Genomic DNA, 12,898 nt, shown 5'->3' with positions numbered 1-12,898 from the left:
TTTGCCAACTATTTGTGAATATAGTGCTTGACTAGTTAATTTGGTTAGGAATTGTGTGAGTTCCTGGTATGTCAGGGAATTTGAGTATTGGTTTGCAACTATTAGTATTGTTTGCATGGATCAATATTATGCACATTGAGGAGGACGAAGGCATTTGTTCTCTTAGGTAGCTTTCAGACGATATTAGATACATTTGTTCCCTTCTTGCTACCCATATTGTTGCTTGTGCCCTTTTTATTGATTATTTAGCCACATTACAAGCATGTATGAGCCCCATTGGTTACTAGTCCCAAGCTTGGCTTGGGGAAGCTATTAGTTTGTGAGGTGAGGGGGTTGTGGTTACACTTTTTTTTTTGCACAATGTGGGAATAAAAGAAGAGTGATTGTTCTTTTGATATTATGATTGGAAAAATGTTAATGGTTTGTGTTTCAAAGTTGAAATTTTCCAATGTGAGATAAAAAGAAAAAAAAGAGCAAAGAAAAAAAAAATTGTTTCAAATGTTCTATGTGAAGGTTTCTCAAGGAAAAAAAACGAAAAAAAAATTCAGAAAAAAAGTTCAAGTTTGAAAAAAAAAGAAAGAAAAAGAAAAAAAAAATTAGTTCAAAGTTTGTTTTAATTCACTCTATTTCCTATTATCATACTTTGTGAGTGAATATGTAAGTGTTGGGATTGTTGTTATGTATGGGATTTCTTGGTGAATTTTTGGGGAGTTAAGTTGTGATTGGAGATGTTTTGGTCATTACTTGTTTTTGACCTTGGGTTTTGTTAGGATATGGCTCCCTTAAGCATGGCTTTTCTCTCACATTTTCCTAAATTTATCCTACCCTTTACCCTAGCCTTACATTACAAACTTTAAAAACTTTCCGACCTTTGTGTATAAGAGTTGTATGAATGTGAAAGTGTTGTTTATCAATGCAAGTTATGATTTGACATATTTGGAGTCGACTAGTAGGTTGAGTGTACATTTTTTTAAACATACGAGAGTGTGAGTTGGGAGGGCATTGTTCACATATAAAGGGGTTGGTTGGAGAAAGATCGAGTTCATCTTTTACTCGCCACATAAATGAGAGTTGAGTGTGTGAGCACTAGTCTTGAATTCTATATGCTCATGTGGTTTGCTCTACTTGACAATTGCTGGGGAGGAAGAATGATAAGATGAATGAGATTGATTGACATTGAAGCATGTTCATTAGATTTGCCTTGAATCGTTTGTGCTTGATTTTGTTTACTTGGGATGAAGCGTGTTTTATATGTTCATTGATGAGCTCTTTGCTTAGGGACAAGCAAAGGTTTAGCTTGGGGGAGTTTGATGTGTCTAATTTATATAGTGTTTTACCCTCGTCCTTTGGTCATAACTAGTAGTGTTTTTGGCTCTTTAGAGCCACTTTTAATACTAATTGGTGTTTTCTAGTGTTTTTGTAGTTTTGCTTGAGTTTTGTACAAAATTGCACATTTGGAGCGTTTTTTGGGTTTTTCATGGAGCAACTACTAACATTAATAAGACACGACCATCTTTGAAGCCCAGGACCGGTTAGAGCCGGTGATTAAGGGCTCGGTGTGTGATACCTGGGCATTTGGACCAAGTATTCAAGACCCAAAGAGGAAATACTGATTTGGCCGAAGAATCAAGCCCAATCGAAGTCCAAGCCTCGAGGAAGAGACCGGGCCTGATCGGGCAAGCTTGCGCCCGATCGGGCGCGTGTTTTTAGAGGCACCTGATTGCCGAGATCTTAGTTTTTAATTAGGATTGTTTTAGAGATGTTTAAGTACGATTTTAGTACGTAATTTTTACCTTCTCTTTTAGACTTTCTCTCTCTACTTAAAATATTTTCTCTCTCTAAAATTCTCTCAACTTTGTTCTTAATTCCATTCCTTAATTCAGATTACTTTTGGTAACGATTTCTTCTCTTTTAATTTTAGTTATTTTCTTTAATTCTTTCAACATGTTTTATTCTATTGCTTTGATAAGTTTAGATTTAATTATGTGTGAGTAGTTTTATTTCTAGGGTTTATGGGGATCTAATAATAATATGAAGGGACAATTTGTGATTGTTGATTATCAATGCTTAATTATTTTCCTATTGATTGATTTAATGCTATGCAATTAGGTTTGGCCAGATTTAATTGTATGAGTTTAGCAATATTGATTCGAGATTCGAGAGATGAGAATTGATGTTTAGGCTTTAGGCTTAGTTTCAATAGGCGGACTAATTTATAAATTGTTAACTCGAGATTCGAGATGAGATTTAATACCGGTAAATTAAACTCTGTGATTGTAATACGTAGCGAAAGCCCTTTATAATCTGATTAATTGATGCATTGATGATTGCTTATTATGATTTACCCTGGAATATTGTTTATGGGTGAACCTATGCCCTAGGCTTTTTCTTCATTGATTTACCTCTTATTTTATTTCCTTCTTACTCTCACTTCTAGTAGTTTAATTACCTTTTTTTTATAATAATTTGGTTACTTGATAATTTAGATTGCTTTTAATTAATTAGGAATAAATTGAAATGTTTCCCTGTGGTTCGACCCTTCTTCCCTATCCACATAGTTAGTGGATTTAGGTTTTATTTTTTATTAGGTGAATACGACTTGAGCCTGTCAGTTACCGAACAAAAAGGAGTCCATAAGTGTTCTAAACGAAGATGTAGCAAAGAGAAGTGGTAAATTCCCGAGCACTTAGATAAATCACAATTACTTTTCTTGTTTAAAAGAACTTTAATCAATAAAAAAGTGTTGTTTGACCACTTTAAAAGGACATTTAATTAATCGATTCCACGTTGTATCTTGTGTTAAATAAGATTATAATTGAATAATTAATTGATTGATTGATCACCTAAGCCAAGGAGAATCTTGTTTATTTTTGCTCCTTTCACAAATTTGATTTAAATAAAGAATAACGACTTTGCAATGTAATTCCTACGTGATTAATGCTTGTAAATAAAATCAACTAAATTAGGTATCGCGTTGCATATATTGTTTGGTGATGAAAATGTAAAATAGGAAGAGCTAGTAGAGGCCACACAAGGGCTAGAATGGCGATTCTCCTTTAAAGGGAACATTATTTTAGTACCCTCTCTCCCGAACTCATTTATGGATTATGTAAACCAATTTGGGCATGGGTAAACTTATGATTTGTGCTAAATATCCCATGAACTCCACATGGGAGAAAGGCATGAACGAGGTTTATGGGTTTTCCCAAAACTCATTGGTGACTCATACTTGTTTCTTACAAAAAAGCGTGATGATAGAATCAATTCTAATTCAAGGTCCCCCAAATAGTCAGGAATTCAAATCTTAATACACCCTAACAAGTGTAAAGTCCTAGGCTTTAAATGGCCATGGACATCTAAGGAAGGACCCCCCTACGATGGGATCACCCTCCTTACAGTGGCGACTCTGTTGGGGACTTAGAGGTTACAAGATTAGTTCTTAGTTATGGTACAAGGTTTCCAACACTAGGCTGCCTATGGATTGTCACTGGAATCAACTTGGAAAAGCTCTAGTTAGAGAGCAAGACTTGAACCCATAATATCTTCCTTTTATACAAAAGTAAAAACCAAACAAGTAACATTGCATCATGCATAATCATAACACACTTTAACCTTTGGGGATTGGCTCATTGACCAGGAGCTGCCAACACAAGGCTTCTATCCCGATATCAATAACAATCATCCCAGCCATATCGTCATCAAAATGTTGAGAGAGCGATGTCATGAGTCAACATGTTGAGTGATTGATTTGTGCATCGTTTCTTAAGATATGGTACCCTTAGACACCCAAGCCTTTAACCTTAGAATGAAATTATGTGTATCTTGTCTTATGGTATGTGTAGACACCCATTTGTGTCTCCCCAAAACCAAACCCAGTGATGAGTACCTTTCACGTCGAATCATAATCGAATGAAGTGAAAGTGTTGAAAGTCTAGTGTTGCGGTTAGTTTTTATTTCTTTTCTTTCTCTCTGTTTTTGATAACCTATTTTAAGAAAACAACCAATCTAGTTTGGTTTGGTCCATAGCAAGGGTCCAATAATAGTGTAGCTGGGTCGTGTTCGAAAAGAGCTTTCCAACGATATACTACTACAATTTCCTTGTTTTTGCGACGCTTTTAAGGCTGATTTAGGACGCTTAAAAGCGTCGAGAATTTTTTTCTCGACGCCTTCAAAAAGCGTTGAAAAAACGCGAGTCGAGAATTTTGCATGACACCAAACAGCGTCGAGAATCTCGACGCTGTTTTGGGTCCAAATTTTTATACTAAGCGTCCATATTTGAACTGGTTGGCGCAATTTCTCAAATTTTGCGACGCTTTTTCATGTCTACCAACAAAACATTTGCGACACTTTTTATTATCCTTGGTTCCTAATATCCAATTTATTGACACCCTTTCCTGCTTGTGTTTTAATTTTGGCGACGCTTTTCAACGTTAATGCAATTAAACAATTCCTTTCATAATAGTGTCTGAGAGTTCTTATTTATGCATAATCAATGCTTTCATGAGTGCTTTTTTACTGATAATATATTAGGGCTGGTAATTGAAGACAACTCAGTATCCTTGTGCTATGAAAAATTCAAAAATCATATATTAATAAACAAAAATCTCATTTTATTATATAACTTTACTAATATCTTTCCTTACACTGGAATATTCATACAAGAAAAAATAGCACAAAAATGTTTCTAAGAAATTAGTTATGGATTTTAACAGCACATTTGTCGTCTTGTCTAGCAGACAAGCTCATTTCTTCACACACAAAAAAAAAAATCTTCAATCAATCTCCAATAATCCAGCTGCTCCTTAATAAGATTGTAGGTGGGCATAAAGCAAAAGTTCAGATTATAGACTAGTGCATTTGAACCTGAACATGAAAAACAGGGTGCATTAGTGGGAGTACTTAAAGCAAATTACATATAGTAAGTATACTGACTTCATTTTTGGTTTACAAGTACCAAATTGAATGACAATAAGCAACGTATTGCACGTGTAAACATGAAATAATTCTTACAAGTCAATTGCCATGTTCAATAAGTCAGCTAACCAAAATTATATATATAATTATATACAAAGTATCATACCTTAAGAAAATATGCCTACATCTTGGATTGCTAATCATCAAATTCCTGGAAGAAAGTAGAGAGCCTCATTGTTTAAATTAATAAACTCCTCAACATTTTCAACAATGGTCAAACTCTTTCATTGATGAAGAGCTACAAAAGGTGATAATAATCTTACCTATGCACTCTTCTTTGACTTTTGGAAATGAAGAGAGTTCCCACACCACAACGTGTACCACCTCCATAATAGTGACATAATTAAAAGCTTCTGCCATTATAAAATGACTAAAAAAAGATAAAAAAAAAAAGTGAATATCAAAATAAGAAGATAAGTTTTAGCCATGCTATATATTATACGCAACAAATTAAGAAGTTGCATAGCATAGTTGAGTTGTAAGAGATGGCCACCTCTTGCATTACTCTCCATCTATGAATAAAATGACCTTCCGAGTTGTGACTAAGAATGAATAAAATACACTATTAGAATAGATTAGAGCATTATGTCAACAGAGGTATATAAAATGAAGACTAATTGGATATTGACAATATCTTTCTGAAAACAAAAATAAAATTTAGAATCAATCATACCAGCAGAAATCAAATGCAAATAATTATAAATGACAGAAGCATAGAGAGAAATAACATTGCCCACATAACACTTATTCTAGTAGCGAATCGAATTCAGAAATAAAAGAGATCGAAAAAATGCAATTTATAAATGCAACCACATAGTGCAGAAAACGGTTTAAGCGACATGGAAGAGTTCCCTCAAGCTTAGGAAAACTAGAAAATCTGTACATACTATAATATACTTTAATAACAAAATGGAAAAGAGATGGAAATTAAGAAAGATTCCAAGGATAAAAGAAAAATTCTATCCATTTTAAGGATTGTAAAAGAGTCACTATCAAAATTCTATCCATTTTGCATGTTTAAAGGCAGAAAGTTTGTTATACAAATGAGTAGAGAAAGACAACAAGTAATAATCAATATGACTAAATTGGTTCAATCTCTTATTATTCATACAAAGCACTAAGTCGAGCATTGTTTTCTTTTTAACTCTTCAAATCATGCAATATTTATTCTTTACTTCAATCGAGTAATCTTTAACAAGCTAGAAGTCACACTCTGACAGAAATAACCAATTTTCATGAAAAAAGAGTAGAAAATTATATCTCAATTAAGACTTATGATGTGTACAACCAATTCTGAAAAATAAACATGTATTGTAATAAAGACTTAAGATCATGAAAAGAGAAATGTCACTAAAAAAACTTGAACTAAAGGTTTAAAGAACTTACCTCTAAGTATTGCAGATAAGACATAATATATATACTTGATATATGTCTTTCAATTTGACCCCGTCAAACATACTTTGATGTAGTCATCCATACTAAAATAAGTACCATAATGAAATGTTGTTATAAACTGAAGTTCACATTGTATAAAAAAGAGGTATATCTATGTTCTAATCTATTCCCACAACTGCAAGATGGCAGTGACCATAAAAGGCTTCTAGACTTAATTATGAATATCGATAATCTTTTTTCATAATCTTTCAATGATCTAGTTAATTGATTAATATTGTATAAGAACCATAATCATTAACAAGCCCCCTCCTTTACAAAAATAATAATAATTCACAAGCCTCTATTAATTTGCCATTTAACAATAATTAACAAACCTCTGTCAATTTGCCATTTAACAAATCCTTCATGATTTTCATATTTGCTACTACTCCAAGAGGATATTTTAAGTAATGTCATCAAATGCACTACTCTTAATTAAGCATCACATCGAGGAGCATATTAGCGTGACTAACAACTAAACCAAACAATATTCATTTTAAATTTCAATTGTTCCAATAACTATCAAGAAAACCATTACTTAAAGCATTCGTTAAATCCTATACATTTAGATCTTAGAGAAGATTTAACTTGAGACAAATTCATAAAATCTAGAAATTCAGACTTAAATAAAAAAAAAAAAAAAGAATTCAAAAGTTAAAAAAAAAAAAAAAAAAAAAAAAAAAAACAAAACAAAACAAAAAAACAAAAGATTTATACTTGATACAAATTATGTTCAATTTTCTATTCTTAATAAAAATTGACAGACAAAATGTTCGACATAGAATTTCATTTAGCTATTAATGAAGTAGATTTGGAACTACAGAAGCAGAGAGGTGAAAGAAATCATTGACCGACTCGTCCCATATCTTAAGCAGTGAATAAAATAAACAACTAATTTCAGATTTGGACTAAAATTGTAGCCTTGTAGTACAAATAGAAGCATAAACAAAACTCCGAAATTCTTTGACGGGAGCCAAACCCATCTCTTAACAAAACATTACTCAAAATCATAACCCTTCAAATGCTTTAAAATACTCAATTCTAAAAGGAAATTAGGAATAAGAAATTACCTCAAATCATCGATCTGAACAAAGGGACGTATTTGATTAACATTGACGATGAGTAATGAAAATTCTGCAATGTAATATACAAAGAAAAAGTAAATTTGAATCCGTGAGTATTTCTCGACACTTTCCAAAGTCGAAATTAACTTTAGACTTAGAAAAGTGTCGAGAAATCACGCACGCTATAATAATTAGTTGACGCCCCTATTATAGCGTGGAGCTAATAGCGTCCAAAAGATACGCATTTTGTAGTATTAGATATATTATATGCCCAATTCTGATGAATAATGAGGAAGTTACGGCCAAATTACTAAACTGGGCCCGGTTTGATATTTATATGCGGCCCAATGATTTAGAGGAGGACCTAATATGATTTATCGTTCCTAATGCGATTAGGATTGACTATAGTCTTCTAGAAAGTCCCTTTGAATCCTAATTTAATTAGCATTGATAAGTTGACTTCAGTTGACTTTTAAAAGTTTTAATCAGAATAAAAGAAGTGTTTTTAAGGAAAATACAATTTTGCCCTCTCGTACGGTTACATTTTATCAAAATAAGAAAACGCGTGGAAAATTATTTCCAGCGCCATACGACAGGTCTGTCGTTTGGCGGCAGGCGCGCGTTTGGCGATGCGGTCGTGTTTTATTCTTTTCGAAACTCTGATTTGTTTTTTATCATATCCGGCTGATTTTCTCTATAAATAGCCTCCTAAAACCTCCGTTTTCAATCATCAATTCTCATCAAGAATCTCTTGATTACTCTCTCTCTCTCTCTCTCTTTTCTAAACTAGCCTTTTGTACACAAAATTCCGCGTTCACAAGATCTAGACACACCTAGCCAAATTCGAAGTTGCCTTCGCCCTAGAAGTGAAAGGTTTTAATTTCTAAGGGTTTGGTCCCAAATCTCTATTTCAAATATTTAATTTAATTGTTTGTTTTATATTTTCCTTGAAGTTACTAATGCGTGTATTTTGTTATTAGAAAGAGGTACAAGGCATCCAAGTAAGTGCTTTAATTGTTTGCATTGTTGTTATGATTCCTAGAAATCATGTCTAGGTTGATTTTATGATTCCTAGTGTCATGTTAGGGCATTTTGATCTTCCTAGTATCATGTTTAGGGTAACCATTAAAATTTCTAATATCAAATATGACAATTGTGATTCTTGCGATGCTTCCTATTATTTTCCTAATATTCATGTTAGTATCATGCCTGGGTTAAAGCTTTGAATTTTATTGCTTAGTGACATGCTAGGGTTTGTTATTAATCTTGTTAGTATCATGCCTAGGGTCTTGCTATTATTATGCTTTAACATTTTTATTTTGATTATTATCATTATTATTATGATTATTATTATTATCATGTTTCTTGATTAGATATTTATTGTTATTGATTGATCACGCCTTTTATGCATGTTTAAAGGGAATTTGTTACTTGTAATTACACTTAATAAGATTATTAATAATCTTGTTTAGGGTTAATTTGATTATAATTCAAGTGGTCGCCTATAATAGTTTTATTTGTGCATTAATATTCAACCAACATAGATAAACATGTTTAGGGTAAACCTTATTCATTGCATGTTAGTCAGAAAGCGCACATGAATACGATCAGAATAAAGTAGAGGCCTATTATTAGGGCAGGTTCAATCTCTTTTAGGTTGGATTTGTACGTTCATCCCCGAACTTCCATTCATGCTTCCAGACCTATTGGAGTTAACGATCTCCTGGATCGTTAAGGGGTGTAACCTTCACCATGTGAACGGTTTACAAGTTCCTAAAACTTGTAAGCGACTCTTTTGCTTTATCTTCTTTCCCTTTGGACGCCACCGTACTTTAGTGTATGATCACAGTGGGGTTCAAGTTTGGGGTAATGCTTGAAATATTCCCTACAATTTTTGGCGAGTCCAATGGGGAGGATTTCTATTTTAATTCCTAAAATTTATTTTGGCAATGATTTAGAATGAGTGGATGAGACTCGAAAAGTTCTAAGTATTTCATGTGCGTAATTTTGATTAACATTATTGTCATATGCATAAAAAAAAAACTCATTGGAAAGACCATCTGTAATGAGTTAAAAACATAGGATTTTTACACGTAGGAAATTTGAGGAATATCTTTCACAACTAGGATCGAAATAATGCTGCGCGAAACTGGAAAATTTTATCGAGCACAGAAAGCTGCTGCCATGTAGGAACTGGCGTCCAGAAAATAGAGTCTGTCGTCGACTATTTGACTTTGTCGCCAGGCGACAGAACCAAATTTCTTCCAATACCGAGCAAGAAATATGCGTTCTAATTTTGACCAGTTTTTAGCACTGTTTGCTCGATCCTACTTCCTGATTGAGTTTTTCTCAGTTTTTTGAAACCCATATGTGTTCTACATATGGACATAACCCTCTAGGAATTCATGCTCCATCAACCTGATTGAGCGCTCTGTGCAACAAAGGGTACATCCGAGAATGTTGAATTCACAAAATCATGGAAGCGAGTTTTTCTTTAACTCGCGGTGTCCCATCCACTCGTGCCAACCCTTCAAAAGGTAAGGCTTCCGTGCGGTGCATCCGGACAATTAACCATGGACCTTCTTTGACTAACCAATATGAAAGGAATGGTGTCATTCGAACAAGTGTACTATTCCGTTAGTGGGTTCAGAATTATTAGAAAGCTAATATATTCAGTAAGGTCAAGTTATCGGAATGCCTGGGTGGAGGCTGCTTTCGATCAGTAATATTAATGCATAAATAATATTACAGGTTAATCTTGACTGAACTCTTCGGGTCACACCCAAGCAACTAACGAACCGAAGCGACGAATTAATTAATAAGTCAACCGAGTAATTAATATTTAGACGTCGGGAATTCGAGCTTAGAGCGTCGAAACCAAACGTCGGAAGTCGAGTAGAAAAATGGTAAAAGACGAGACATGAAATAATAATAAATCAACAAAGACCAAAATACCCCTAGCATCGAAACACCCAGTGCTAGGGGGTATAGCCGAGCTAGCAGCCCGCATCTAGTGCGTGGGTGCTAGCATGCTGCAGCTAGCAGCCCGCACTAGGTGCACGACATGCTAGCAGTAGCTCTCGGCAGCAGTAGCCCGCACGGAAGTGCATGGGTGCTGGCCGAGAGAATGCGAGCAGCAGCCCACATTTGTGTTGCGGGGATGGCTGGGCCGAGAGAAGGGCAACAGCAAAATTGGAAGCCCACTTGGGTGTCTTGGTGCCCAAGTGGGAGTTTTCAATGTGGCACAAGGAGAGGGAGAGAGTGGGGTGCAAGTTTGGTCCCCCCGTCCACCAAATGGTCTTCACCTAATCTCTCACATGAGCTTGCCACTTGTTGATTTATTATTAGTTTAATTATTAATTTTATTTTAGCTTTCAAATAAAATGGAAAAATCAAATTCTCCCACATTGATGGGAGAAATTTTCACTCTCTTATTTTTCTTATAAATACCCAAGTTGGGGTATTGGGAAAATCACTTGAGTGAGAGTTGGAAAAGGCATCACCATTGCGAAAACCTTTGAACTCACTAATCACTCGGGTTTTGGTCGGGCCTTTCTAACTCCAACGCATTGGACCGTTTTCGGTGGTCGAGTTGTAGGTGGACTATCGTTGGAGGCCGTCGTATTTTTGAGGCTAGCTGTCGAAGTAAGAGCCCCTTCCGTTTCGGCGAAGCACGCTCCAAAAGTAATTATCTTGTCTTAATCTTGTGATTAATTTATTTATGTTTATGGTTTTATTTATTGCGAGTGCGGTCTTGGTTTTGGGTTTGTTTCCGCGGTGTGTTGGACTCACCAAACCCCAACAGCGGTATCGGAGCGTCGCTCGTTTATTTTTAAAATCGTAATATTTTTCAAGGTGTTTTTATGGCTTAATTTTTCTGGTTTTGAGTTGCTAATTAGATTAGTAGCTCGTTTTATTTACTTTAACCTTCTATTAAAGCTGTCATCAGCCCCAAACCTAGATTTCGACCCAAAAATAGTGAATTTTTGGTGGAAAAGGCATCCTGGAAATGTTTTTACCCTTCAAGGACTCGATTTTTAGCCAAAAAAACGACCAGAAATGCACTTTTCGAGGGATTTTTCATTTTGAAAGCTTGGTTTTATTTTTCACATAATTGCAAACTAATTGCATTAAGTGTGAAATTTTTGTTCTTTGAGGCTTCCAAGTACTAAAGATTCAATCTTTAATTATGTTAAGTGATTGAAACTTTATGTTACTAAATTCCATGAATTTTTGTTAAACTTTGTTGATTTAATCATTTTTAGTTGATTGGAATCATAAAGTTTGAAACTTTGTGATAGAAAATTGTTTATCTTCACATTGGAAGATATAAATTTTCAAGGATTTACAAGTATTAAAGTTGGAATCTTTATTGAACTTATGTTCATTTTTCCAACTCCCTCTTATTTTGTCAAAAACTCAGGATTAATTTAAATTAATTAAATTGATAGTGAGTAATTTCCCTCTTAATTTTGTTGCACCAAGTTAAACCAATTTAATTAAAGAATGGTTCCTCGAAATTATTTTGGTTAGATGCACTTTGAAAATTTTATTTTGTTTAAATTTTTCATTTTGCTCAATAAATTAATTCTAAAATTAATTTAGAATTAATTATAATGTCACGGAAAATTTTGGGATCAAAGTCCCGTGGCTATGGCACGCAAATCATGGTATAAGCACCCTTGGCTAGCCGGGCTGCATAGCAGCCCGCATGTGGCTGCCTTGAAGGTGCGTGCAGCCAAGCCGTGGCTAGGTGCACACGGCCGCATAGCAGCAGCATCACAGGAGCAGCACACTGCCTTGATGGTGCATGCGTGCGTGCTGTGGTGCGTGCATCAAGGGTTGCTGTGGCGTGGGTGTGGTGCACGAGCATGGTGTGCTTGGGCTTGGTGCATACGTCGTGTAAAAGGGAATATGCGTAGACGTTGCTTGCAAAGCAATGTAGTGCAATGAGTTCGTACAACATGGCAATCAAGGGCCACATTATTGATGTGTGAAAGTTCACTGATGTGGGCGGTGTAATGCTTAGCGACATTGGGCCCACTCCCACGTTCATTGAGCATCAAACGGTTGTGCGGGATGTGAGCACTCCATGTCTTAGTGCTAGGCACTTAGACATTTTGGACTACGTAAATTTTGCTTAAATTGTCTTTTTAATTATTTTATTAATCTAATTTGGTTTTAATTATTTTAATAAATTTTGGAGGCTAGGCCTCGGGTTTTGAGCGGCATTGGAAAAATTTATTTTGACAAATTTTGGGTTTTTCCGGCTTAATTAATTTGATTAATTGAGTTGGATGCAAAATTTAGTGGGAGCTTCAAATATTAATTGCGCTTATTTACATAACCGGTTAAAACAACTTTGACTAGTTTTAATTAGGCGTGTTAATTGGATTAACCACCTAGATTAGTTACTATTTCTCGCG

At 34.8% G+C, this 12,898-nt stretch overlaps 1 long non-coding RNA gene across 4 annotated transcripts; it reads right to left on the bottom strand.

Annotated features, from left to right (window-relative positions):
* Nucleotides 1-4,603: 4,603 nt before the first annotated feature.
* LOC110733218 lies at nucleotides 4,604-7,663 on the bottom strand. 4 transcript variants are annotated; one of them, XR_002513619.1, is made up of 5 exons: nucleotides 7,479-7,663; nucleotides 6,361-6,452; nucleotides 5,238-5,516; nucleotides 5,081-5,125; nucleotides 4,604-4,863 (listed from the first exon to the last, which is right to left on the bottom strand). It is a non-coding gene; the product is annotated as an uncharacterized LOC110733218 (long non-coding RNA). The 4 variants fall into 4 exon arrangements; XR_002513617.1 differs by lacking the exon at nucleotides 7,479-7,663 and having other exon boundaries at nucleotides 5,238-5,344; nucleotides 5,468-5,516; nucleotides 6,361-6,547; XR_002513616.1 differs by lacking the exon at nucleotides 7,479-7,663 and having other exon boundaries at nucleotides 6,361-6,547.
* Nucleotides 7,664-12,898: the final 5,235 nt, after the last annotated feature.

The sequence above is a fragment of the Chenopodium quinoa genome, unplaced genomic scaffold (assembly GCF_001683475.1).
Source record: "Chenopodium quinoa cultivar QQ74 unplaced genomic scaffold, ASM168347v1, whole genome shotgun sequence".
NCBI lineage: Eukaryota > Viridiplantae > Streptophyta > Magnoliopsida > Caryophyllales > Amaranthaceae > Chenopodium > Chenopodium quinoa.
Note: the sequence above shows the minus strand (reverse complement) of the source record. Positions and strands in the feature narration are given on the sequence as shown.